The sequence below is a fragment of the Lissotriton helveticus genome, chromosome 7 (assembly GCF_964261635.1).
Source record: "Lissotriton helveticus chromosome 7, aLisHel1.1, whole genome shotgun sequence".
Taxonomy (NCBI): domain Eukaryota; kingdom Metazoa; phylum Chordata; class Amphibia; order Caudata; family Salamandridae; genus Lissotriton; species Lissotriton helveticus.
In genome coordinates this window covers 1,027,298,518-1,027,324,966 of record NC_136068.1, presented here as the reverse complement: position 1 = coordinate 1,027,324,966, position 26,449 = coordinate 1,027,298,518, and the positions used below count along the sequence as shown (strand labels likewise).

The following is a 26,449-nucleotide window of genomic DNA, read 5'->3' as shown; positions in this document are numbered from 1 at the left end:
AGGCTCAAGCGCTTTAAGGATTGGATCCAGAATTGAGTAATGTCATTACTGTTTAATGCAAGCAATAAAGGTCTATTATGTGTCCTATCCCAGACTGATAATGATGGAAAGGAATTTATTATAGCATATGCTTCATGTGCACTGTCACCTGCGGAGGACAAGTTTTCAGTCATCTTAAAGGAGACTCTTGCGTGTGATTGGGGATTGGAACAATTCAGTTTGTTTATCCGGGGTAAAGTAACAGTGCACAGTTTGCACTGATCCCAAACCCCTCGTGAAACTTTTGACTACAGAAGGGCTATTCAATGCATCGGCAGAATAGGAAGGATGTTAATACATCTTCAGGATTTTATATATAGTATGGAATATGCTCCAGGGAAAAGCAATGTTTTAGCTTATTTCCTTTCTCGTATACCCACTGATATGCAAAAATACAAAAGGAATGAGTGGGATGACTCGAGTATAGCACATATCCATGACCAAGGAGCTCCAAGAGTGTCTGAAGATATTTGGAGAAAGGAAAACTTGGAGGATAATGAGTTGAACAAATAATTGAATGGATTGAGCATGGTTGGTCTAAGAAAGCCTGTTTGGATAAACATATGCGGAGCATGTGGGAGGTGAGGAGACAACTATCCGTAAACAATGGTACAATTTTTAGGGGTGAGAGAGCAGTTCCCCCTACTCCTCTTAGAAGTTGTGTGCTGAACATGTTTCATTAAGGTCATTTTGGTGTTGTGAAAACCAAACAAAAAGTGAACATTTGGTACTAGTGACCTGGAATGGACTTGGACATGGAAAGGCTTGTAAGGAATTGCATGTTTTGTGCGAATGCTGATAAATCACTTAAAATATTAAGGCCTAGCATGTGTGAGCCACGTACCCCTGAGACACCTTGGCATACAGTGGCTGTAGATATTATGGGATCTGTTGGATCACCTTCAAAATACATTATCGCCATGATGGATGTGTTATCAAGGTGGATTGTGATTAAGCTAGTGGGAAACATAGACTCTGTGGAAGTGCTCAAGTTTATGGACAGCCTTTTTATAAATGAAGGAATACCAATACATGTAATCAGTGACAATGGAGTGCAGTTCAAATCCAATACCAATAGGTATTAAACATTGGGTATAAAACATAGGACATCTTCTCTTTATAATCCTAGCAGGAATGGATTGATCGAGAGATTCAATAGAGTGCTGAAGGCTGCCATGCAATTGGCAACTAAGAGTGGCATAAATTCAGCGAATCAAGTCCACAAGTTTGTGTAGACCTAATGGACAACTATCCATGACACTTTGGGTGTAACAACTTTTGAAGTGATGCGTGGTAGGCACGCAAGAGCTAAGTGTCATCCAGAGTGGTTGATACATAGAACTAATTCTAAAGTCACCATGAAAGATGTGAGGAACAGGTTGCTTTGTAAACATCATGAATATAAAAGTTAGTTTGAGGACAAGAGAGGGTCCAAGCAAGTTAAAATCTGTGAGGGGATGTGGGTAAAGGTGAAGTTACCACCTAATGTTAAAAAAGGAGAAAGTCAATTTTCTGAGCCTCAACATGTAACTGAAGTTCTGCGTAACGCTGTTCTCCTTATGATGGCAAAGTTTGGAACCTCAAAAGGATTGCTATCCTTAAAGGAGGACGGGGGGGGGTATCTCAGAGATCTTGAGATGTTGAGAGATGGTGATTCTTCCTCAGCAAGCCCAAGAAGTTTTGAGTTGGGTTTGGATGAAGATCTTGAGCAGGTAAGAGATGGTGATTCTTCCTTGGCATGCCCAAGAAGTTTTGATTTGGGTTTGGATGAAGAGCGTATGGGGGTTACTAAAAAATGTCCAAATGTAGATGGCCGAACTCCAAATGCATGGAATGGTAGTGTGATGAATGATCAAGTTAATGAGCATGATAATGAGGTAATATCTGACTCTCGTGAGGTTGGAACTAATTGTGTTACTAGGAGTGACTGATAATAGAAACAGTAATGTTCACAATTAGATCATAGAAATTGCTGGAGATAAAAACCTAGAGTCTACCAATGAACGTGGTAGGGTCCATTCTAAACCCAAATGGATGACCAATTTTGTATGTGAATTTGATAAACCTTTTGATTGTTAAGTATTTCTTTTTCCATTTTATAGGGGAAAAATGTGTCGTACTGTATTATTCTAGATCGTACGTTGCGCAAAAAAATTGCATGCGCATAAGGTTACTTTGGAAACCCTGCTTCCATTCCACCTGTCTTTATATACAAGTGTTCTGGATCGTTATAACAGTTCACTGAAGATGACTGGAGAGGAAGGAAGGTCACGGAAGATTGCTACCTTGTAACCGGTGTTTCAATTAATAAAGATTATACTTCAAAGGGCTTTTACTCTACAGCTTGGTAAAAAATATTAACCCAACTTGTGGGAGTTAGAATCATATTGTTTATTATTCGCTCTTCAGCATTGAGTATGTTTTGTTGCTCATGTACAGCATGTACACTGATACTACTGTATGTGGTTGCTACATATAAAGATTGTTTCTGGCAAATATCGTTGCAAGTTCTTCTTTCGGTGTGAAAGAAGAACTTGCAACCCCATTCAAATTAATTTGCTACCACTTTCAAAATTTGCATAACCTTTATAGCTGTATAACATGAAAATTATGTTTAACAAAACAGAAAATAAATAAACGTTTTTAAAATGTGTGCTATTGTTAATGCCTGGTGGAAAATCGAGCGCATAAAGAGAAGTATGGGAACTGTGGTTCTGAAAATCTGGACCCTGTTGTTATCCCGATATCGAGGTCCAATACCCGTGTCACAAAATATCAACGTACCATTACGAATTTGGTGTCTACAGACCGATAATGATTAGGACATCATTCCTATGCATTTGCATAGGAATCGAAGGTTGCTAACACCCCTAAATCATAGTTTCCGTTCCGACCCTTTAAACTCCATTTTGTAAGCAGCATCCATCTTGCGCCTTGCCCTCATGATAAGTCAATTAAAGGTCGAGCTTGATCCAAAAGGACACGTCCACCTTCCCTGACTTCCCCCTGACCTGCCCCAACTGACTCCACTGCCTTCAGCCAGACCTGTTTGGGCAGCTCCTCGCCCAGTGGCCGAATACGATAGCATCAATGCATAACATTCCACAAACCATTCACTACATACAGACCATGCTTTCTGCAAACATGCACCTGTCCACGTTCCTTGTTTATGGCCAGTTTTATGACTAGGAGGTGCCTTTCTTTATTGGTGTTTCATTGATATCTGATGGGAGTTCCGGGCCTGACTGGGTAATCTATCACGAACTGGACATCTAAAATGTGGGCTTGCTTACATGACTTCGCTCTTTGTATTATTGTAGAAATATGTGTATAGCCATATCATAAACTCAAGAATTCTTGCTCGAAGCTATTATTTTTGTATATAAGGAGAAGGCTGGTTCTGTAAAAACGAACAGTCTCCCGAGAATATACTCCCCGTGTGGTGTACTTCTGGGACACGTGTTACTTGGTAGCTACCAATAAAACTTGATCTCTGACTGTGACTAGAAGACTCCGAGTTTCTGTGGTCCGGAACAAGGGTGAACTCCGAGGTCTTCGGGTGTTATCCCCTGGCACCAACGGGTTCCTAAAAACCCGTTACCTCAGTTGGCGCCCAACTCGGGGCGATATCAAGCGGCGACGGTCCAAGCCAGATGTTCGTGAGGAGCTTCGTGTGAAAATTCCGGAGGACGGCCAGCCACTTCAGCGACCCCTGTATGTCGACGTGGTTCCGAAGGTCTTTGCTGCGAGGTTCCCCGCGTCCCGACGGCTACGAAGGACTGCAGCCCTGACTATCGCCTTGTTTTGGACCCAGTGATCCTTGGTAGAGCGAAACAATAGACGAGTCTTCTAGCGATGTCACAGATCTTCAAATACTTCAGTTAAGTATAAGTGAAGCGTCTCCCAGTCCTTAGTTTGTCCTTAGTTTTTGGTATCCTTAAGATACGCTTTGATTTGGTACTTGCAAGCCCCAAAGCCGAAGGACTCGTGTTTTCACAAGAAATATCGTAACAGATAATCCTTTGAAGTTTGAAGCTAGACTAGTGAGCGAGGATGCCTGGTTTTAGCAGACTTGGAAACTTGTTTTGTCTTGGTTGTAGTAAGGACTCCCGATTAGAGGATTCTTGTCCGGTTCCTCCAATTGGAACTCCAACGTATGAGCTCTATGTAAAACATGGCGTAGGTCCTATCGCATATAATGAAGTATGGATAAAATACACCCGCAAGGATGGTGTTTTAAAATGGCCCCAATATGGTAGTTTTGACTCAGAAATTTTAGATAATTTAGAGGTCAAATTGTTCACGAAGAAAGCCCGGCCGGCGATGTTTGACTCTTTCCGTTTATGGCGTAAAGAGGCCAAACAAAAGGAAATTAAATTAGAAAAGAAAAATAAGAGAGAAAGAGGTATTTCGGTAATGCAAGCCGCGATAAAATTTAAAGACAACGAAGAAGATCAAATGAGTGAGCAGTTGCACAGACAACGTAAAATGGCAATAGATAAATGCTATCCTGTTTTACCATCTCTTCAGCAAGAGACAGTAAAGGAGCGCGAAAAAGATCCATTAATGGCGCATTTGCTAAGTTCGCCACCACCCTATGCACAAAATGCCACAGCACCTCCGCAACCTTTAGTTGCACCTCTGGTAGCTGTTATGCCGGCTCCTTTACAACACTCACCAGCCGCTCTTCAGCTGGCTTCTATTTCTCTGGTGCAGCCTCCTCAAGGCTCACCGATCACATCTACTTGTCCTCCTGTTTCTCCTACAACTTCGCCTAGCGCACCTTCTATTACTTCTGATACTCGTTCTACGAATGCTTCTGTTTCTGCTTTGCGTGACTCTGTTCTGCCACCAGTTATTCCTCCACTTTCACCTTCTGTCTGGCATAAAATGGCCAGCATTGTTACTAACATTCCTTCACCACTGTTTCGGTCGCCTAAAACGACCCCTAATACGGAACAAAGACAATTACGAAGCCAAATGCCTGATTATCAGGAGAGGGAATTATTGAATAAGTTAGCACGGAATTGGGCTATGGATACAGCGAGATATGATGTAGAGTCTGTCATGAACGTCTTCCGTCAATGGGATGAACCAACTCAAAGATACGTCTTTGAGCAGATGTGTGTTTTTCTGTGTGAGGATTTGGAAGATAATGGTCAAGAAAGCAACACTCGAGAATTGTGTAACGTACGATTTAAATTTGGGGAAGGTATGATCGTAGGTTCCGATGTTGAAAAAGCAGTTGAGATATTATTATCGTATCGAAGTACGGGTGGTAATTCTGGGTCATCATCTGAATGTGGTACATCTAGTAGGAAAAGAGCGAGACAGTACCCCATGAGAGAGGTTCCTCCGGTTTGGAGGGAGGGCGATGCGAATGCAGTACCGCCAATTCTGCCTCATTTCCAGCGTGTATGGGTACATGTCCCCTGGAAAAGATCCGAAGTTTTAGCACTCAAGCAGACACTACCTGATCCTCGTAAAAACCCGACTGGGTATTATAAGGAGTTATCGCAAACTGCAAGCTCATGTATAATGAATTTAGCGGATATAGACATGCTGTTTGGGAACGTTGTTCCACACCCTTTATGGAGTAAAATTCGTCATACGAATCATGATCAAGAACTAGGTGACTCATGGGCAAACATTACAACTACAGATGCTAGACAAATTGGTGGTTTTAAACCTGAGCCGTTAATAGCTGAACTTCCCGGTAGGATTATCGCGTACATGAAGACAATAATGCCTGAAGTACGCGTAAACTGGGATAAGCTATCTGCGTGTAAGCAGAAGAAAGATGAGAATGTGTCTGACTTTTTCACGAGATTTGAGGAGACTTTCACCGATCATAGTGGTCAAGATATGGCTACCGAGGGTGGCCAAAGATTGTTTGTAGACAAATTCGTACATAACTTACTTCCTGAACTATGTAATAAACTAAAAGATTCAGAGAGTGCTTGGGCTGTCTCTACGTCAGCGCAGATTTTAGCAACAGCCCAGTACTATGAAAATAGGCGCAAAGACGAGCTAGATAAGGCAGACAAAAAGACGAAAGATTTAAAAACTAAAGTTCTTCTCCAGCAGGCCTATCCGCCTCGTACGGCTAGTCAGCCCAATTATCAGCAACAACAGCAGTATTCGAGAAACGCGCAAGGAAACGAGTTTCCCCATCAGCGTGTTCCGTATGGCCCGAATCAATGTGCGTATTGCAAGGAAGAGGGTCACTTCAAAAGTAATTGTCCGGCTCTTGCGCGACACTTGAATGGTGTTTCAGGTGTAAGGGGAAGAGGTGTCCCTCATGCCCCTAGAGGTAGGGGTCGTGGAAATTTCTCCCAGAACACAGTTTCTTTTCCGCCTCAGAATTCCATGAACAGCTTTGACCAACAGAATAATGCATTGTCTAGGTCAGCTCAGTACTATGCTGACGACTATTACACCGAACACGAAAATAAGGGTAACGATTGCTAGGACAGCCATGGACAAAGAGACAAAGAGAGGGAGTTGTTTCGGTTCCAGTAGATCAGAATGGACCTTATGTTGAGGTAATTGCCTCAGGAGTGTCAGAGCCATTTCTGCTGGATACTGGTGCTACAAAAAGTTCTATTATGCACTCGAAACTTCCTGGCGCACAATTGTCTGGCGAAATGAATGTCTCAGTAGGTTTCTCTGGCGCCCCTGTTAGAAACCCGATCTCTAGTCCTATATCACTTTCTGTTGGCCCATGCGAATTAGAAGCACCCCTCATTTTGACAACAGGTTGCGGTGAAAATTTGTTAGGTTTGGATTTACTAAAGAGGTTGTATGCGACTCTATACTGTTCCCCCTTGGGAGTACAACTTACTTTAGGTAAAAAAGTCATTTCTCAAATGTATTTGTCAAAGGAAAATATTCCAGCTGAATTGTCATTGCTCCCTGATATACTTTGGGCTAATGGTTCTAATGATGTCGGTCGTTTGGAGATAACACCATATGTCATAACTTTGAAAGCCAACGTTAGGTTGCCACGTATTCCTCAATACAAAATATCTAGCGAATGCGAAAAGGCGTTGTTAACGATCATTTATGATCTGATCGATAAAGATGTTATTGAGGAAACAACAGGAAATGTTTGTAACAGTCCAGTTTTGCCCGTCTTAAAACGTACTGATCCTTCACAGCCTCCTGTGTATAGGTTTGTGATTGACCTCAGAGAAGTGAATAAGGTAGTTATCCCACAGTTTCCAGTTGTCCCCGACATTACTGCATTATTGACCATGGTTCCAGCTTCAGCAGCTTGGTTCTCGGTGATTGACCTGAAGAACGCTTTCTTCAGCATCCCGATTGCTGAGGAGAGTAGAGACCTTTTCGGCTTCAATTTAGGAGGACGAAGCTTCCGCTTCAAGTGCGCTCCTCAAGGCTACTGCGAAAGCCCATCAATATTCAGCCAGGCCCTGAAAACACAACTGGACAATATTGTTCTGCCAGATGGGTCAACTCTGATTCAGTATGTAGACGATCTGCTGATCGCTGGAGACACTGAAGAAATTTGCAAACATGCCACATTGTCATTATTGCGTCACTTATGTGACCATGAAGCACAAAGTCTCTCTTTCCAAACTACAATTTTGCCGACAAGAAGTAACCTACTTAGGTCACATCTTGTCGAAGGAGGGAAGGAGACTGACACCAGAAAGAATACAGGCAATTGCAGAACTAAGTGCCCCAAGGACACAGAGAGAGGTTCGAGCCTTCTTGGGCATTACATCGTACTGTAGACAATGGATACCGAATTTCTCACTACTAGCTAAACCCTTGCTGGCACTACTCTGCAAAGACACACCCAATCCTATGCCCTGGTCTGAAGATTGTCAGACGAGTTTCCACGAGTTGCGTGATGCATTATGTTCGGCTCCTGTGTTGGGAAACCCCAACTACAGTAAGCCTTTTACATTATATGTCCACGAAAAGGAAGGTTGTGCATTATCAGTCTTAACGCAACACTTTGGGGACAAACAGCGCCCATGCGCGTATTTTTCGGCAACTCTAGATCCTGTGGCTAAAGCCCTTCCAAGTTGTCTGAGAGCTACCGCCGCAGCAGCTGTCTGCATTCGACAGTCTGCTGGATTAGTCACGAATAATACTCTGATCGTTATGGTTCCGCATGCAGTAGACATTTTGCTAAACAGGACAAAGACACAACATCTCACTAGCGCTCGACTATCCAGTTACGAACTTACACTGCTAGCAAGTCACATCCACATAAAGAGGTGTGATACACTCAACCCCGCTACGCTACTTCCCATCCCGACAGAAACAGACACAGACAAGATTGATAAACATGACTGCTGCTTTAGGACAGAAGAAGAGACAAAAGGGAGAGTAGACTTACAGGACACTCCCCTTCCCGAACGCAATGATACTTTATGGGTTGATGGTTCATGTTTCAAGTTGCCGAATGGTGATACGACTACAGCATATGCCGTAACTACATTACACACCATTATAGAGACCGCGCGCATTTCCCACAATTCTGCACAAGCTGCAGAGCTGATTGAGCTTACTAGAGCATGTGTGTTGGCGAAAGGAAAGCGAGTGAATGTGTACACTGACAGCCAATACGCCTTTGGTGTGGTTCACAGTTTCGGGAGATTGTGGCGTGAACGTGGGTTCCTTACGTCACATGGTGCAAAGATACAACATGGTCAGCTAGTTGATAAACTCCTTGAGTCACTGACCTTGCCACTACAAGTTGCCATCATGAAATGCAGTGCACACAAAAAGATTCAGGATGATGTTGGCCACGGGAATGCATTTGCAGACGAGGTCGCGAAATAGACTGCAAGGAACACGATGAGTCGAATGTATGTTGTGGGTCCCGCTAGATGGGCTGCTGATGTGGGAATGTGTGAGGACACCATTGACAGCGTGAAATCGATACAAGCCGAGGCCACTGAGAACGAGGTGAATGAATGGAGAGAAAGCACAGGTAGATTAGATTCGAATGGTTGTTGGGTCGAACTATCAGAACACCAGCGATGGCTATTACCTAACGCATATGTACTTGCAGTAGTAACAATGGCTCATGGAATTGCACACATCAGTTCGAGAGGAATATGTAAACTATTGGCCCCAGTATGGCAGAATAGTAATATCCCAAAATATGCAGAGAATGTGGTTAGAAACTGTATGGTATGTTTAAAGTACAATCCCGGTAGGGGAACCCCAACTCCAGCTGGTCATTTTGCGCCTCCAACGTATCCGTTCGAGGTTCTGCAGCTCGATTTCATCCACATGGAGAGGTGCAACAATCTGAAATATGTGCTCGTTGTTGTTTGCGCCTTTTCAAGGTGGGTGGAAGCGTACCCCCTTAAGGACAATACCGCCTTATCAACTGCCAAAGCCCTTGTCAAAGAGTTCTTCCCGAGGTTTGGTATGCCTAGAATTGTCTGGAGTGATAACGGAAGTGAATTCGTAGGATGCGTGATGAAGAGAGTGTGTGAGTGTCTAGGCATACACCAAAAATTCCACGCTGCAAATCACCCCCAATCAGCTGGATTAGTAGAATGCTACAATGGCACATTAAAGCTGAAACTAGCCAAGATCCAAGCCAGTACAGGTCTTAAATGGCCTGACGCCTTGCCTCTAGCACTCCTGTCGACCAGAATGACTGTCCATTCCAGATTAGGACTTAGCCCCCGGGAGATAGTGTTTGGCCGCCCAGCCAACGTCTGGGGCGTGCCAAGACCAAAGAAACTCAGTGAAATAGAACACCCCGTACTGCTTGACTACTTGTGCGAATTGACAACTAAATTGCGTGTTTTACACCAACAGGTTCACAGTTCCTCTCCGCCAGCCTCTGACGATCCAGGTCACACCATCGTACCCGGCACGTGGGTTTTGGTGCGGAACTTCCAGCGCACCAACAACGAACAACCGAGGTGGACCGGACCGCACCTGGTACTTCTTTCCACGAGATCTGCTGTTCAGGTGGAAGGCAAAAAGAACTGGGTACATGGGACCCATTGTAAACGGGTCCCTCTGCCCCTTCCATACGACCGGTGGGTCAACGAAGGACTTGCTGACTCAGAGACAGAATCTGTACCTCGCTTCATTCCTTTCAGCGATGCACGTTTGAAAGAGACTGGTTCCGAAAAGGAGAGTGATCATATTTTGCAAGGACTTGTGCCACCGTCTATGCAGTTAGACACTACCGAACCGGAGACATTGTTTGAAGACCACACTGTACCTGGGAAACGACGGTACAACCTAAGGTCTAGACAAAGAGACTAATAAAAATGCAAACTAATGTGAATTTCTTTTCCCCTACGAACTATTTTTGATTTTTCAGCTCTCTCACTCTCAGGGAACTTGCTCATTTTTGATTTTCGAACCGCCATCCGGTTCCGCTGCTAGGGTCGCGGTTGAAGTCTAGGGAGTGCAACTGGGGAAGTTTTAGGTCAACGGTTCTGGTTGGTCCGAGGGAGTTACCCTGGACTGAACGGAGCGCACTCCCTGGCAGAATCAACCTACCACCGCAGGCAGCAAGTAGAGGATGGAGTTTCCTAGGGTAGAGAGACCTGCCAAACTTACGAACCTTGAAAGACAATTGTGTATGATACTGTCCAGAAGAAGATTTTTGATAATATGTGTTTTATTGTTATGTAGCATAGTTGTGTTTTTGACTGGTTATACTCTATTCGTATTTAAAGTTACCTTTTTGAATGACACCCAGACACCTCCTCCTACTATTTCTCCACACTACTTTCACCCTCTACCTGAACACGAGTCTGCCCGAAGTCTCGAATTTGTAAATAACTCTTTCATTCAACTCCTACACCAACACCAATCCATAATGAACACATTGAACTGTTGGATATGCGGACTCATGCCACACACGACCGATAAGGGGATCCCATACTTCATTCTGCCATTCAGTTATTATGGTTCTCTGTGGGCTTTCTAGACCATGTTCCTATTCGCCCTAGAACCATACCCGACCCGTTCCACTAAGAGCGATTCCAGTAACAAGGCACTAATTGCAGGGATAAGAAATATGAGTAGGGATATCGACACATATCTGACAATCCCCAAAGATGAACTCAGTCCCTACACCCGTTGGAACGTGACCAAACATGGGGTTTACCTGAGTAAGAGCCAGACAGCGAAGAAATCCCACCCGGTTTGGATAGTACCCCACCGAGGTCACTTATGTTTACAAGGTATCGGTAGGGATCCCAAAGCACAATTAGGAAAGAGCGTTTGCACAGAGACATATGTGTTCGCTTCCCGAACCTCCCCTATACTCCTAGCAGCCAAAGGCACGTATTTCGTCTGCCACGACCAAGCCTACACATGGTTGCCCCCTGACTTCTCAGGTACCTGTTTTATTTCATTTCTGCTGCCCCCCCCCACCTACACGGCCAGAGCAGATTACCATCGGACAAGGACAGCTAGGGGTGTCGTGAGTAAAGACGACACCGCAAGTCAAGAATTCGCTGACTTTGCAAAGGGTTTTCTGCCATTTTGGGGGCCTATGGTGAACAGCAGGAATATTCGTCAATTAGCAAGGATAGTTGAATCCGCCGTGATTGAAACGGCCGGAGCCCTTGGCAATTTGACAACCGAGCTTCAGTCGGATCGACTTATGACCCTTCAGAACCGAATTGCCCTAGATATCATACTCGCCGATCGTGGTGGTGTGTGTAGAGTCATCCAATCCAGTTGTTGCATTTTCATCCCCGATAATGCGCCGACAGTGTACCAGGCCATCTCTAAACTACACGAAATATCTGGTTCCCTTCACGTTGAGAAAGGGGATTGGTCCTTGCTGGGGTGGTTCTGGGAACTGATCACTGCCTGGGAATGGAAAACACTGATCTTCATTGGGATGATCTTAGCACTTCTGTTTATGTTCTGCCTGTGTGTACAGTGCGCTCCTGCACTCTGTGGCCTCTGTGCTACTTCATGTGTACGGAAGCCTGTGTTAAAGGACGAACGGAGTAACAGAATGATGCTACAGCAGCATCTCCACGAATTTCTCCATACCGATTTGGACTCAGATTAACGTGAGTTATTGCCTTACATAAGGGCAAAAGGAGGGTCTGTGGTTCTGAAAATCTGGACCCTGTTGTTATCCCGATATCGAGGTCCAATACCCGTGTCACAAAATATCAACGTACCATTACGAATTTGGTGTCTACAGACCGATAATGATTAGGACATCATTCCTATGCATTTGCATAGGAATCGAAGGTTGCTAACACCCCTAAATCATAGTTTCCGTTCCGACCCTTTAAACTCCATTTTGTAAGCAGCATCCATCTTGTGCCTTGCCCTCATGATAAGTCAATTAAAGGTCGAGCTTGATCCAAAAGGACACGTCCACCTTCCCTGACTTCCCCCTGACCTGCCCCAACTGACTCCACTGCCTTCAGCCAGACCTGTTTGGGCAGCTCCTCGCCCAGTGGCCGAATACGATAGCATCAATGCATAACATTCCACAAACCATTCACTACATACAGACCATGCTTTCTGCAAACATGCACCTGTCCACGTTCCTTGTTTATGGCCAGTTTTATGACTAGGAGGTGCCTTTCTTTATTGGTGTTTCATCGATATCTGATGGGAGTTCCGGGCCTGACTGGGTAATCTATCACGAACTGGACATCTAAAATGTGGGCTTGCTTACATGACTTCGCTCTTTGTATTATTGTAGAAATATGTGTATAGCCATATCATAAACTCAAGAATTCTTGCTCGAAGCTATTATTTTTGTATATAAGGAGAAGGCTGGTTCTGTAAAAACGAACAGTCTCCCGAGAATATACTCCCCGTGTGGTGTACTTCTGGGACACATGTTACTTGGTAGCTACCAATAAAACTTGATCTCTGACTGTGACTAGAAGACTCCGAGTTTCTGTGGTCCGGAACAAGGGTGAACTCATAGGTCTTCGGGTGTTATCCCCTGGCACCAACGGGTTCAACCTAGAGTCTACCAATGAACGTGGTAGGGTCCATTCTAAACCCAAATGGATGACCAATTTTGTATGTGAATTTGATAAACCTTTTGATTGTTAAGTATTTCTTTTTCCATTTTATAGGGGAAAAATGTGTTGTACTGTATTATTCTAGATCGTACGTTGCGCAAAAAAATTGCATGCGCATAAGGTTACTTTGGAAACCCTGCTTCCATTCCACCTGTCTTTATATACAAGTGTTCTGGATCGTTATAACAGTTCACTGAAGATGACTGGAGAGGAAGGAAGGTCACGGAAGATTGCTACCTTGTAACCGGTGTTTCAATTAATAAAGATTATACTTCAAAGGGCTTTTACTCTACAGCTTGGTAAAAAATATTAACCCAACTTGTGGGAGTTAGAATCATATTGTTTATTATTCGCTCTTCAGCATTGAGTATGTTTTGTTGCTCATGTACAGCATGTACACTGATACTACTGTATGTGGTTGCTACATATAAAGATTGTTTCTGGCAAATATCGTTGCAAGTTCTTCTTTCGTTGTGAAAGAAGAACTTGCAACCCCATTCAAATTAATTTGCTACCACTTTCAAAATTTGCATAACCTTTATAGCTGTATAACATGAAAATTATGTTTAACAAAACAGAAAATAAATAAACGTTTTTAAAATGTGTGCTATTGTTAATGCCTGGTGGAAAATCGAGCGCATAAAGAGAAGTATGGGAACTTTACCTAAGTTTTTTCTTAAACTTCCAGAGTGGAACTGGGCCCGGTCCACTGCTATGTGGGCAGAAACAAAACCTCAAAATACAGGTTGCTTTTTGAAAGCACCGTGAGGGGCTGGACAATTAATTTACCCTTACGCTGACAGCATTAAGCAATACCGTAGTGCTAACAGTTAATCGCATTAAGGTAAATACATTGCCTTGCCCTTCATGATGCACTTCAAAGCAACTTCCTCAGCAGGGAAGCATTTATGCAGGACCTACCTGTGGGGTCCTCCTGGCAGGCAGGTGCCACACTCAATCTTCCCTGTTGAGCATACGTTGGAGGTTTTGCATCAGATTACAGTGGAACAGAAAAAAAACAATTACACCCACCTTTAACAGAACCTGTAACAGAATCATTCCAGTGACAATTTGAGAAAAAATGTGGCAGGTAAATTTAAACAAAAATAAAAGCATTGGCAAAGCCAATAGATCTGACTTTAAAGGAATGTAATGTTGTATGGTAACGTGAAGCATTACAAGTAAATAGAATCGGAATGGATATGTATTTGTGTTAAAGAAAAGAACTGTAGAATAATGCTGGTGTAGGTTAAAAGGTCACACGGCATTTGTACTGTCAAACAAGACCTAAACATCCATGTAGGTTAATGCGTGCCTTTCTCCCATTTGTGCTGCTGCCAAAGAATGACACCATTAATTACCCAGTTATCTAAGACACTTTAAATGTGTTATATCATGTGTGTGCCCTGGAAAGTTCAAGCTCAGGCAGCTGGATAAATAAACAAAATAATCACAGCTGCGTGATGCGCAAGCACTTTTTTGTGGAAGCACACAACTTCTGCTCAATCCAAATATGTACTTCTGTTTTCCCCAAATGAAAGCGGAGCCAAACCCCGTCTCTATGATGTGCATAATAATTGTCTGGTGACAGCTGTGTTGCCAAGCCAGACCATAAAAACGAACAAATTCAAGACAATAAAAACATTTGACATACTAGAAACACGTTTTAATGTATGACTAATGCCTAACCTGATATAAAATGTCTCCACTAATAGAAGCTCAGACAAGAAATTTCACAAATCTGCCCATAACTTTTCAAAGTCATGATGTTATGTTATTTAGTCCAGCCTCTGAAAGCTCTACGTCGCTCATGGCCCCTTGTGCTTTTACAGCCCAAATGTATCGCTTCAGAGCAGCACACAAGGTTGGTGTAAGGTCTGCAAAACATCTATCGCTTGCAGTGGCACAAATACGAATGGCAACGTACGGATCTGGATTTTGTCCAAGCAGCATAGCTAGGTGAGGTGCTGATTTGTTATAGTACGTGTGCAGTATAGTCACTAGGAGGGTGCCGTGGTATATCAGGAATTTGTCCCCTCATATCAATCATTGTCACTTTCTTTTTCAGCGGTAATTCTTACCTCCTCGCAGTAGTCAGACTTGGCCTCTGTTTTCGCACCTTCTCTTTACACCAGCCGTCCAGCAGTGCCTGCGAATGTTTAAGAAACTGACTACCGTGCTCAAGCGTCCCGCTCAGGCTTCGTCACCATGGAAACACTCATCACTTCCGGTCGCGATGCCGCTTTCAATGTGTCTTCCGTAAACATGCTTTTTTTTTTTTTTTTTTATACTTCCGAGTACGAGAGGGCGGTGGCGTATGACGGCGACTTTTCCCCCAGTTGTGCGGGAAAAGCCCATGCCTACGGGGGGGGCTACTTTTTGGGCTACTTTTGCGATCGTGTGCGCAAGAAAGTGGTTTGGACGGGCGCCCACAATCACACACACCTCTCTGACGCACAGCACTGACTGGAGCCCCGATGATTGATGGGCCTGCCTCTGAGCAGGCCGCAGGCACATGATGACCCCGCCCACCGGCCCTAGAGCAGAAGGCAGCCAGGTCTGTACCGTCTCCGTCTGGCACTGGCATCCATCACTGATTGTGGCCTGCCAATGTGGGGGTCCCCCAGGGCCGCCATACGTGTAGCGCGCGAAAACGCTACCAATGACGGCCCTGGGCAGCAGTTGTTGGTCCCCCCCTCCCCCCCAAGCTTCCCTTATGTGCGGGGCCAGGGTCGGATTGGGATCACAATTTGGCCCAGGCACTTACGAAAAAAGTGGCCCACATTCAAGGGGCTTGGCCTACAATTAAGGGGCGTGCCCTTTCATGGAACACCATTTGGTTACTCTTTGAGGTCCAGTTTGTAGAGAAATATTTAGTAAATTACGCATTTTAAAGCTTACAGAGCAAATAACATTGGTAAAGATTAGGAGCACTGCAGTTCTGATAACTGAATACTTACTTGCAGTCTTAACGCCCTGCACAATGACGTTAGATACTCTTCCCCAACCAGTTTTGTCTTAATCTCTAATCATCACATAAATCAGAAATCTAGCACAAAGTCAAGGAGAAAGGGTAAGCCTGGAATCTCTGGGAATAGAACATGTAATAACAAAAGTAAGAATTCACAAACGAGGAAAAGGTAGTCTGGGGTGTACAGAATGCAGGAAAATGTATCTGTACAATCTAGTCATAAATGTATTTCACAACCAGCAGGTGATGTCCATATACAAAAAACACAGTTCTATTCATGAGTACCAATTACAGTACACATGATCCGATTTTTTTATTTAAGGGCCTGGGCGATGAAGTGATCTGCCCAGAATCAAAGGTTGTTGAGCCGACGCTGGGACTCAAACTTGAATCCCTATCTCAGCAACTCTGGTGTCAGGCCACATATGCCTATGCACAGACCAGAGACGTTTTAAGGCATGGGCAATGTGGGCTCTGGCCCAGGGCCCCAGCCTTTCAGGGAGCCCCCTGATAGAGCCAGCTCTGTTCTGCAGAGAATCTTGCCCTAATGACCATGCATACTCCTTAAACAGATTGTTTTAAATACAATTTTTTCAAATTTATTTTTAATATGACGATGAGTAAGAACCTATCATAGAGATTTTTCAGAAAAATGTGTTTATGTTTCATGCAACATCCATACAAAAATGTCTTTGAGATCAAACAGGCCATCATATATAAGAAATAGGAGGATGTCACTGAGATTATTTTCAGTAATTTTAGTGAGCTGCTACTGTGTTGTAATATTGAAAACACACGTCAATGTCCATGAATATTAGATGTAAATACATTAAGAATTTGGACAAGTATGGTAGTGCTCTGTCCAGTGACCAGCTGAAAGAGGGCATCAAAGAGCAGAAATTGGATTATAAATTCAAATCTGTTCCGAACAGGGGCCCAAAAATATGTTTGGCCCAGGCCCCCCAAAATCCTTAAGATGTTTGGCACAGACAAGGAATGAAAGTGAGAGGATACTCTTCTTGCACAGGACACAGGGCCAAGGTGACAATGGCCTATATGCTGAGCAACTAAAAAAACAGCAAGGCCCTGTTCTGTCACACAATTATTCGAGCCCTCCAGCGAAGGAGCACCTAATAAGCAGGAAGCCCCTGCTATTACTAACCTACTCAGCCCTCCCCAGACCTTCAGCTCAGGAGCCCATGAACAGCAGTAAGGCCCCAGTTTATGTGCTGCGTGGGCCCCTGGGGGGCCGAGGTGAAAATGGCTCAAAGGCCTGGGCAACACCTGGCCCCCAGGGAGGCTGATTTTTGCAAACAATCACCCCCTCCCCAGCAACCCTCAGCGTGATTGCTTTGCAGGGCAGGGGGTGAAGGAGAGGCCACAGCGGATAATCGCTGTACGGCCGCACAGTGAAGAAGCATTCATTTCTCTGTCTCTGTCTCCGTGCCCTCTGTGGGACTTTTTTTTCCCTCCCCTTTCCTAGTCCACAGAGAGCACGGAGACAGAGACAGAGAAATGAATGCAGCTTCACTGAGCGGCTGAGAAAGGGGAGAAAAAAACCGTCCGACAGAGGGCACGGAGACACCGGCCCTTCGGCCCATGCCCGAATGCCCGCATTGCCAATCCGCTCCTGGCGGGGGCCCATCTTCAGACTCCTCCTGAGACACCGGTTTGCACCAGACACGAATGTGGTGGCCCGGCGCTGATCCTAGCGGATTTCCTGTCTTCGATTCACTCCTTCCCTTAAACTGACTTCACCACGGTATTCTGAAACCCTTGTTTTTAACCTTAGACTTAATGTTGTTTCCCTCGTTCTCCTTTCCCGATTCTTGCAAGTAACTGGCAGACCTCCCGTCTTTCCTTCCCCAGGGATCTCCTACCTGACCGACTTCGCACACAGTCGATTGGGGCTCCGACCCTGTTACCAGCCCAATCAAGCATTGCACTGAATGGCCATTTGGTGATTTCTTACCAGCGCATTCGCTCGCCCTTCTCTTGAATGCGCCTACCAAATGATGCAAATGTTTTTTTTTTTTTACTGATCCAAGTTGAATCTGTAAAGAAAAAGAAACAAAGTAGTACAAATGCAATTTAATACAGGGGTGGACATGGGGAGAGCAACAGGAAACGGGGAAGGCTGGCGTGGAAGGCAGAAGAAATTAAGAGGGTCGGCGGGGGGGGGGAGAGAAGTGACATGGAGAGCCCAGGTGGAGGTAGTATGACCGCCCCATGATGCCAATGTGCTTCTCTTCTGCCCTGATGGGGGCAGGGAGACTCAGGCGGCTGTCTCATGGAGGGTGGCGGGGGAGAAGCACACAATATATGAGCTTCTCTGTGTGGAACTTGGTGCTTAACTTTTTAATGAACTACTCTTTATGAAGTTGTGACGTAATAAATTATCCCAGCAGTAGGCCCTATTGCTTAGATATTATCAAGTCAGGACAATTTTAGAGCAGATCTTTCTAAACTGCTTTGAAAAAACCTCTATCAAAGAGTTGTGTACTTTACGTAAATATTTGGAGACTCGATTGGCTGGAAGAAGGGTTGTGCAGTTTGTGAATAACTGGTGTATGGGGGAACTCGCACTGCCCAAATGGTGATACTGAAGTATTGTACAGGTAAAGTTCTGTAGTGTGCTCAGAGAAGGTCGCTGCCTGGCCTGACAGCGAGAAATCCACAGGAACTAATGCAATGCCCACCCCTGACTAGGGGGGAGCGTCCCCAAGCACAACGTGGGGTGACCAGATGGGTCTTATTCCATGAATGAAGTTGATCAAAACACCGTCGTGTTGTTCAAAATTATCCAGTTTATTAAACGCATTCAAAGTTCATGGTTTAATCCTCAATGACTGAGTAGTCAATATATTGTTCAAATCATAGTAACATAGTTATGACAACTCCCGATGCATTTCGGGCTCCGCCCTTCTTCAGGGGATAACTCTACAAACAAAATGAAAGAATCACGCTATCAGTATGTGGTCTATGACAATGGTTTCAATGATGTAAACACGTAATTTGAACAATATATTGACTACTCAGTCATTGAGGATTAAACCATGAACTTTGAATGCGTTTAATAAACTGGATAATTTTGAACAACACGACGGTGTTTTGATCAACTTCATTCATGGAATAAGACCCATCTGGTCACCCCACGTTGTGCTTGGGGACGCTCCCCCCTAGTCAGGGGTGGGCATTGCATTAGTTCCAGTTTGTGAATAACACAGATATAATGTTCAGTAACCATTGCACACTAGGCACCCACCCTTTTCCTCTCCAGTGAGGCATTTCTATTGCTCTCCTTCAACTTGTGTATCTGATGCTTACAGTGGTTTAATCATTTTGCTTTGTTTATCAAACCTCAGCATCCTATCTGTGTCCTGAAGTAAACATTACTTTTCTCTGAAGTGTGGTAGCGTGGCCGAGCGGTCTAACTCGCTGGATTTAGGCTCCAGTCTCCAGTCTCTCTGGAGGCGTGGGTTCGAATCCCACAGCTGCCATTCCCTTTTGCTTTATTATTGAATAAATACTCCTGACAGCACCCCGGCCGATTCTTCGCTCCTCCAGACATATTGAGTGACTCTGACAACATATCCATGTTTAAAGAGTTACACTCTATAATTTTACGAACATTTTCACCATAAATTGCTATATTCTTTTCAATGTGGAGCACAGGGCATCGTCATTTTCTCCAGTTTCTGGTACCTACTGTTAAGGCGAGGTTTTGTTTTTGGTTTGCTTAGAATACTGTCACTTACACGTACGCTTTTAATATTTCAGCATCTTGACTGTAATGGGGGACACAGACACATTTCATTAGTGATGACAGGTCAAATCCATCTTATTTTTGCCGCCCTCAAAAACATACAAACCCCATACAAATCTGTTTACCAATCACACATTCATATACTATGTACACTCTTCACTCACTCTGCACTCACACTCACTCTGCACTCACACTCACTCTGCACTAACTCTGCAGTCACTCTCTCTGCATTCACTCTGCACTCGCTCTCACTCTGCACTCACACTCACTCTGCACTCACTCTCACTCTGCACTCACACTGCAGTCACTCACTCTGCGCTCATTCTGCACTCACACTGCACTCACTCTCACTCTGCTCTCACTCTGCACTCACACTCACTCTGCACTCACTCTCACTCTGCACTCACACTGCAGTCACTCACTCTACACTCTCTCTCTCACTGTCACTCTCACTCTCTCTCACTCTGCACTCACACTCACTCTGCATTCACACTCACTCTGCACTCACACTGCACTCACACTGCACTCTCACTCACACTCTGCACTCACTCTTCACTCACACTCACTCTGCATTCACTCTGCAGCAGAGAGCGATGTCTCTAAGCCTTTCATCCCATCAGCCAGTCTGAGCTCTTCAAGCTTGTGCAGCCGTTCAAGGTGATTGTGCTGGCCGATAAGAGAGTAAAGTTACTCAATTTCAATTTCAATTTTCATAAGTCTTTATTTCGATTTTTGAATCATAAAAGACATTTACAGCAAAAATTTAAGATTTAAAAGAAAAAGGGTACCCTCCATTAGCAGCTAGTAGCGACCACTATACGCCGTGTCAAGTGCTGGCCATTCATAAGAAATTGAACAAATAAATTGGATACATATAAACAAAGATTAATTAAGTCAAGTTAAAATCATAAATATACAGGTAATTTCATTTCATTATACAAATATTGTTTTAAAAACCATTTCTATTGTTATACAATTTATAAAACTATAAATTCAAAGCACATTCTATAGTTTCAGGTGACATAATCCCACGGAAAAGCATTAAAAGGAACTAAAATGTCATTTTAGGCTCATTTTTCGAGCCCGAATGATCCACATCCAGTGGAGGAACTTAGCCACCGCTATAACCACGGTCTGGGAATTGTCAGTTCGGAGGACCCTAACGGCCTCAGAACCTGTTTTGAGACCTAACTGAACACAAATGGGTTTTAACCAAGATGTCCTAGGAACCTTATATTCAGGGCAGGTGAATAATATATGCCCAATGCCTTCCCGCTGGTGGGACAGAAGGGGCAGACATAGCCCTGTCCCCTGGTTCAACACAACGGCCAAATCTCTTCATCTCTAGTGTGTTCCAGTACAGGTCTCTAAATGTTTTTCTTGGTGGAAAGGAATTCCCTATTGGGTCATCCCACAATGGGGATAGACCCATGGCCATATATATTGTTTTTACCTCTCTCAACCATGGTATTTTGTTACCCCTATCGGCATCTCTAACCTTGAGAAAGGCCCGGGCGTACTGGGAGAGTTCTGGGGTAACCCATAATCTCCTCCAGTAGGCAGCTGATCTGTATCTGGCCATATCTTCGAAGCAGTAAGATCTCAGATCGTAGCGTAGAGGAATCAGTGGGGTAGAAACCGGAAGGCCTGTAATGTTGCGCAGGAATTTACTTTGCGCACCCGTCAGTTTCTTTAGATTACTAGTTCCCCACAATTCCGCTCCATAGAGGACTGCTGCTCCAACTTTGGCATCGTAAATCTTTAAAACCGGGGTAATTGGCCTAGTATGTGACAAGTAAAATGCCTTTGTAAGTACTCCCGTCAGTTGTGCATGCTTCGTAACCAGCTGGTTAGTGTGATGTCTCCAATCTAATTTAGATGATAGGGTAATGCCCAGATAGGTAAATACTTGGGTCTGTTCCAGTTGGACCCCATCCATTACCACCTTCCCTCTAACATGTTTATTTTTGTGTAAGACCATGAACTTAGTCTTAGTTGTGTTAATAACAAGTCCATGGTCGTTGCAGAAGACTTCAAAAACATCAATGGCCGTCTGGAGGCCCTGCTGTGGTTTTGAGATTAATAACGTGTCGTCTGCGAACATCAACAGGGGGATCAGCTTACCATCCAACTTCGGGGCATCAGTTGGTTGCTGTTCATAGTAGCTGATCACCCTGTTGATGTAGAGAGAGAAAAGTGTAGGGACTAGTACGCACCCTTGGCGGACTCCCCTTGCGATAGGAAATTTATCAGTTACACTCCCCTGCTGGTTCCAGCGCACTCGGGCAAAGTTGTCATCGTGTAATCTGATCAGGAGGGACAGAATATCTAATGGTATGCCCTGATCTTTTAAGGCTGCCCACAATTTTGCACGTGGCACCAGGTCAAATGCTGATTTAAGATCAACAAAGGCTGCAAAGAGCATGCCCCCCTAATAGGACTAGACGCCAATATATTAAAACGAATCTAAAGACTTGGTCAACCGTACTGGTATGGGTGCGAAACCCAGCCTGGAGAGGCGATAAGACATCGTTAGCCTCTATCCAACCCTGGATGCGCTGCAGTAAAAGCCTCGCCACCACCTTTTGTATGCATGCTATAAGGCTAATTGGCCTGTAATTTCCTGGGTCCGAGCACTCCCCCTTCTTAAAAATTGGGATGATCTCGGCACCCTTCCAGGACTCCGGTATATAGGTGAGCCCATAGCAATGCCTTAGGCTAGCAAGTGGATATAGGTAGCCCAAAGTTCCTTGTCATGCATAAACAAGTCTGCTGGAACTGAGTCTAGGCCTGAAGCTCTAGCTTTTGGGATATTATTCAAAGTCTTAATGACATCTGTTCTGGTGAAGGAAAGATGCTTTGTGCCCTGGGTTAGATTAGAAAAAGCCTCACACTCGTCACCATCTTTATCAGTGAGCGCAAACTGGGATGCATAATAAGAAACCCATGCATTAGGCGAAACATAATTGGTAGGTTCGCCCCTTTTAGTCCCCCTTCCCCATTTGACCATATCCCAAAAGGAGCACATTGATCTTTCTTTGCTTGCGCTCAGCAACTCCCTCCCGTAGTCTTCATCCCAATCGCGTTTTGCCTTATATTGGGGGTTTTTGTACACGACTCTGGCAATCTTAATCCTAGCTATATCTTTGGTTTTTACTGCATCTGATAGAGTCTTATACGCTATCCTACAAGACTTCCCATACCATTGGTCTTCCTTCCTCACAGGCCTGCTCTGCTTTTTGGTCACCTTTTTAACTAAAAAACATCTTAACTGATTAAAAAATTTATCATGAATCAGGCCAACGTTTGATACGACTTCCTCCTCAATGGAATTATTCTGTAGTTCTACAATGGCCTGGACAGTCAAATCCCTCATTGCAGCAATACTTTCTTCGTTCATTGCACAGTTAGCCCATCTTACTCGTCTATAGTCATTTGAAAGGGCTATTTCTACACAATCATGTTGGCCCTCGCTTTTAGATAACTCAAATAGCCTAAACGATAAGATTAATGGGTCATGATCGCTCTCTACCCGTACCACTATCCGCATATCCTCGATACTAGCCCAATTCTCTTTGTTAATGAGGATATAATCTATACGGCTATGGGATACACCGTTACTAAAGGTAGAGGCGCCCTGTTTATCAGAACCCGTTCTTCCATTTGTGGCAAGTAAACCATGCTCTACACATAGGACCTTGAGTTGCAATGCGGCCTCTGACCATCTTCTAATGGGTGGTATTATCAGCTGAGGGATGTTCCAGGTATAATCCTCTTCCACTGTCAAATCTATATCATGGCTATCTAGAGGTTTAAACAACAATTAAAATCTCCTGCTACAATAATATTACCATTTGTGCAGTAGCGCTCCAAAAGAGCATCTAATTGGTCGACTGCTTCACTAGATTTACCACCTGGGAGCCCCCTGGAATAAATGTTAAAAATAAATAAGTCCTTTTGATCGAGAAATTTGAGTTTAATTAACAAAATATCTGGGCTGTTGGTAGCCACCTGAGAAATGGAGAACCTATTGTTCTGCTTTACCCAAGTGAGTAAGCCTCCCTTTGGTCTCCCCCGCAAACTGGGGTTAGCTGGAATGTAAAAGTTTAGGTATCCTTGCTTAAATTCTGTGGTTACCTGCCATGTTTCCTGGAGAAGAATTATATCCATGGTATCTTGAAAAGCTAGCCAATCCAGGGATGTTACTTTACTTCTCAGCCCTGCCACATTCCATGAGACCAAGGTGGATACATGGGGGTGGTTGGTACTATTAGATTGGGCGGAAGAACCAGTACCCGCCTTACCCTCCTTTGGTGTTAAAACCCCCCATTACTAACCTTTACTAACTCATGGATTGGACCGATTTTATTCTTTGCTGTGCCTTCATTCCCAGAGAGAATGGGATCTTCCGACAACATATTTGCCAGTGGGGAAGGTTCTATCAGCCTGATTCATGAAGCGAAATAGCGCCCGCAATGGCTGCGAAAATGCAATTGCGGGTGCAAAATACGGAATTGGCATTCAAGAACAAAATAGCGAATTCGCAAACACAGAATAGCGATTATAATAGCGATTACGCTATAATAGTCGCAGATTCCCGGTAGTCGAGCATTAGCGATACGGAAATAGCGACCAACCACGGAATCTGCGAAATGAATAGCGAAACGCAATATATTCTCTATCGGCATTCATGAAAAATATACAATAGCGAAAAACCCCAAAATCGCACTTTTGCGCGGCGCAAATTAAGGACAACTCAAAGCAGGTGGTAACCATAAAAGCCATGAATAAGTAAAATTTGAAAAACAGTTGGCCAATCACCAACAGGTCCAGGCCTGACCAATCACACATAAGGACATTCAGCAGCAGCATTAGGCGTTCCACAATGCCAGGAATGTACATGGTGGTGAGGCGGCGAAGGCTACAGCGAGCAGCACGGAGGAGACGCATGAGGCAGGAAAGGATTTACCGCCAGCGGGTCACCTTGCTGGGCCAAACCAGAGAACAGATATATGCTAAATACAGGCTGAATGGGGAAATGATCATCTGGCTGATACATGAACTTGACCCCCTCATGCAGCACCCAACAAGGCGAAACAATTTGGTGCCTACACATGTGCAGGTATTGTGCAGCCTGCACCTCCTGGCCTCCGGCAGTTTCCAGGGCATAGTAGCGGCTGCTGGGGGGATATCCCAGCCCACCATGTCACGCTGCCTCCACACATTCGTTGACGCCATGCTCACCCAGCTCCACCGCCACATCACATTTCCCACGAGCCAACAGGAATTGGACCTGACAAAACTTCAATTTTACAATGTAGCCCATTTTCCCCATGTCCTCGGCTGCATAGACTGTACCCACGTCGCCATCTGCCCACCAGCTGCCACGGAGTATATGTACCGCAACAGGAAGTCCTACCACTCCCTCAACATACAGATGGTCTGCAATGCCAAGACCATCATCACTGACATTGTCGCCCAGTACCCAGGGAGTACCCATGACTCCTTTATCTTCAGGCACAGCGGACTCCACACACGACTGCTCAGGGGAGAGTTTGGGGAAGGACACCTACTTGGTAAGTACACTTTGTCGACAATGTCACATTGCAATGAGTTCACTGCGCTGCACAGGCAATCAACATCTGCTCCTCTCATTCAGGTGACAGTGGCTACGCCCTACGGGAATACCTCCTGACCCCTTACCTCAACCCTGCCACACCTCAGCAACGGCGCTACAATGTTGCGCTCATCCGGACAAGGAACTGTATAGAAAGGACATTTGGCCTGCTCAAGAGCAGGTTCCGTATACTGCACAAGACAGGTGAGGCCATGTATTACAGTCCTGCTGCCTGCTGCCGCATTGTGGCTGTCTGTGCAATGCTTCATAACATTGCAACCAAGCGCCGGATACCTGTTGAGATCTCAGGCAGTGAATCAGAAGGGGACGACCGGCCACCAGCACATGCGCACCATGCACGCGGGGAGAACCCAGCTGAAGGCCACAGACGTCGCAACCACATCACAGAGAACAATTTCTAGCCCACCCTCTTCCCCCACCCCACATATCACAATTGCATGCAAAATGTAATGATTACACAAGGCTAATGTGTGCTGGAAAATAAATATATTTGTTTCATTCACAAGAAAAAGGTAATCAGTACAACTATTTACAACTAACAGTATTCCTTCATACTGCAGTGTGAAAGTACATGGCAGGCTTATAGTCAGCCTGTGCCAGTGTTTTTCTGACAGAGTCAAGTGCGCCTCCTGCGCGTTATGCCCAGGCGCCTCTGAGGCTCATCCTCTTCCGGGGCACCTGTACCAGGCGTTGCCCTGGTGCTGCGCCTAAGTGGCGGGACTAGTGTGGCAGATTGGCTGCTGACGCTGGAAGCCCCCTCACTGCCATCGTCACCCCCTACAGTGGCAGGTAGAGCAGGAGGGTGTAGTGCCGTTACCGCGGTGGTTAGGTGCTCCAGGACCCTGGTGATGTCCTCACAGCACTGAACTAGTTGGTGCTGCTGTGTGAGTGACCGGCGCGACAACTGTGAGGTGGCATTTGCAGCCACATAATTAGACCTGCTGTAGGAGGCCAGCCGGCCCATGAGCTGGTGGTGGCGCCGGCTTGCTGCACTGCGCTGCTTGATC

The 26,449-nt window shown here is 44.8% G+C and overlaps 1 protein-coding gene across 1 annotated transcript in view; it reads right to left on the bottom strand.

Annotated features, from left to right (window-relative positions):
* CCDC57 (coiled-coil domain containing 57) overlaps positions 1-15,268 on the bottom strand; it is an 821,470-nt gene extending 806,202 nt beyond the window's left edge. Inside the window, exon 1 of the mRNA XM_078653761.1 lies at positions 15,149-15,268. The gene's annotated coding sequence lies outside the window, so the exon portion shown is untranslated. The remainder of the gene's footprint in view (positions 1-15,148) is intronic.
* Positions 15,269-26,449: the final 11,181 nt, after the last annotated feature.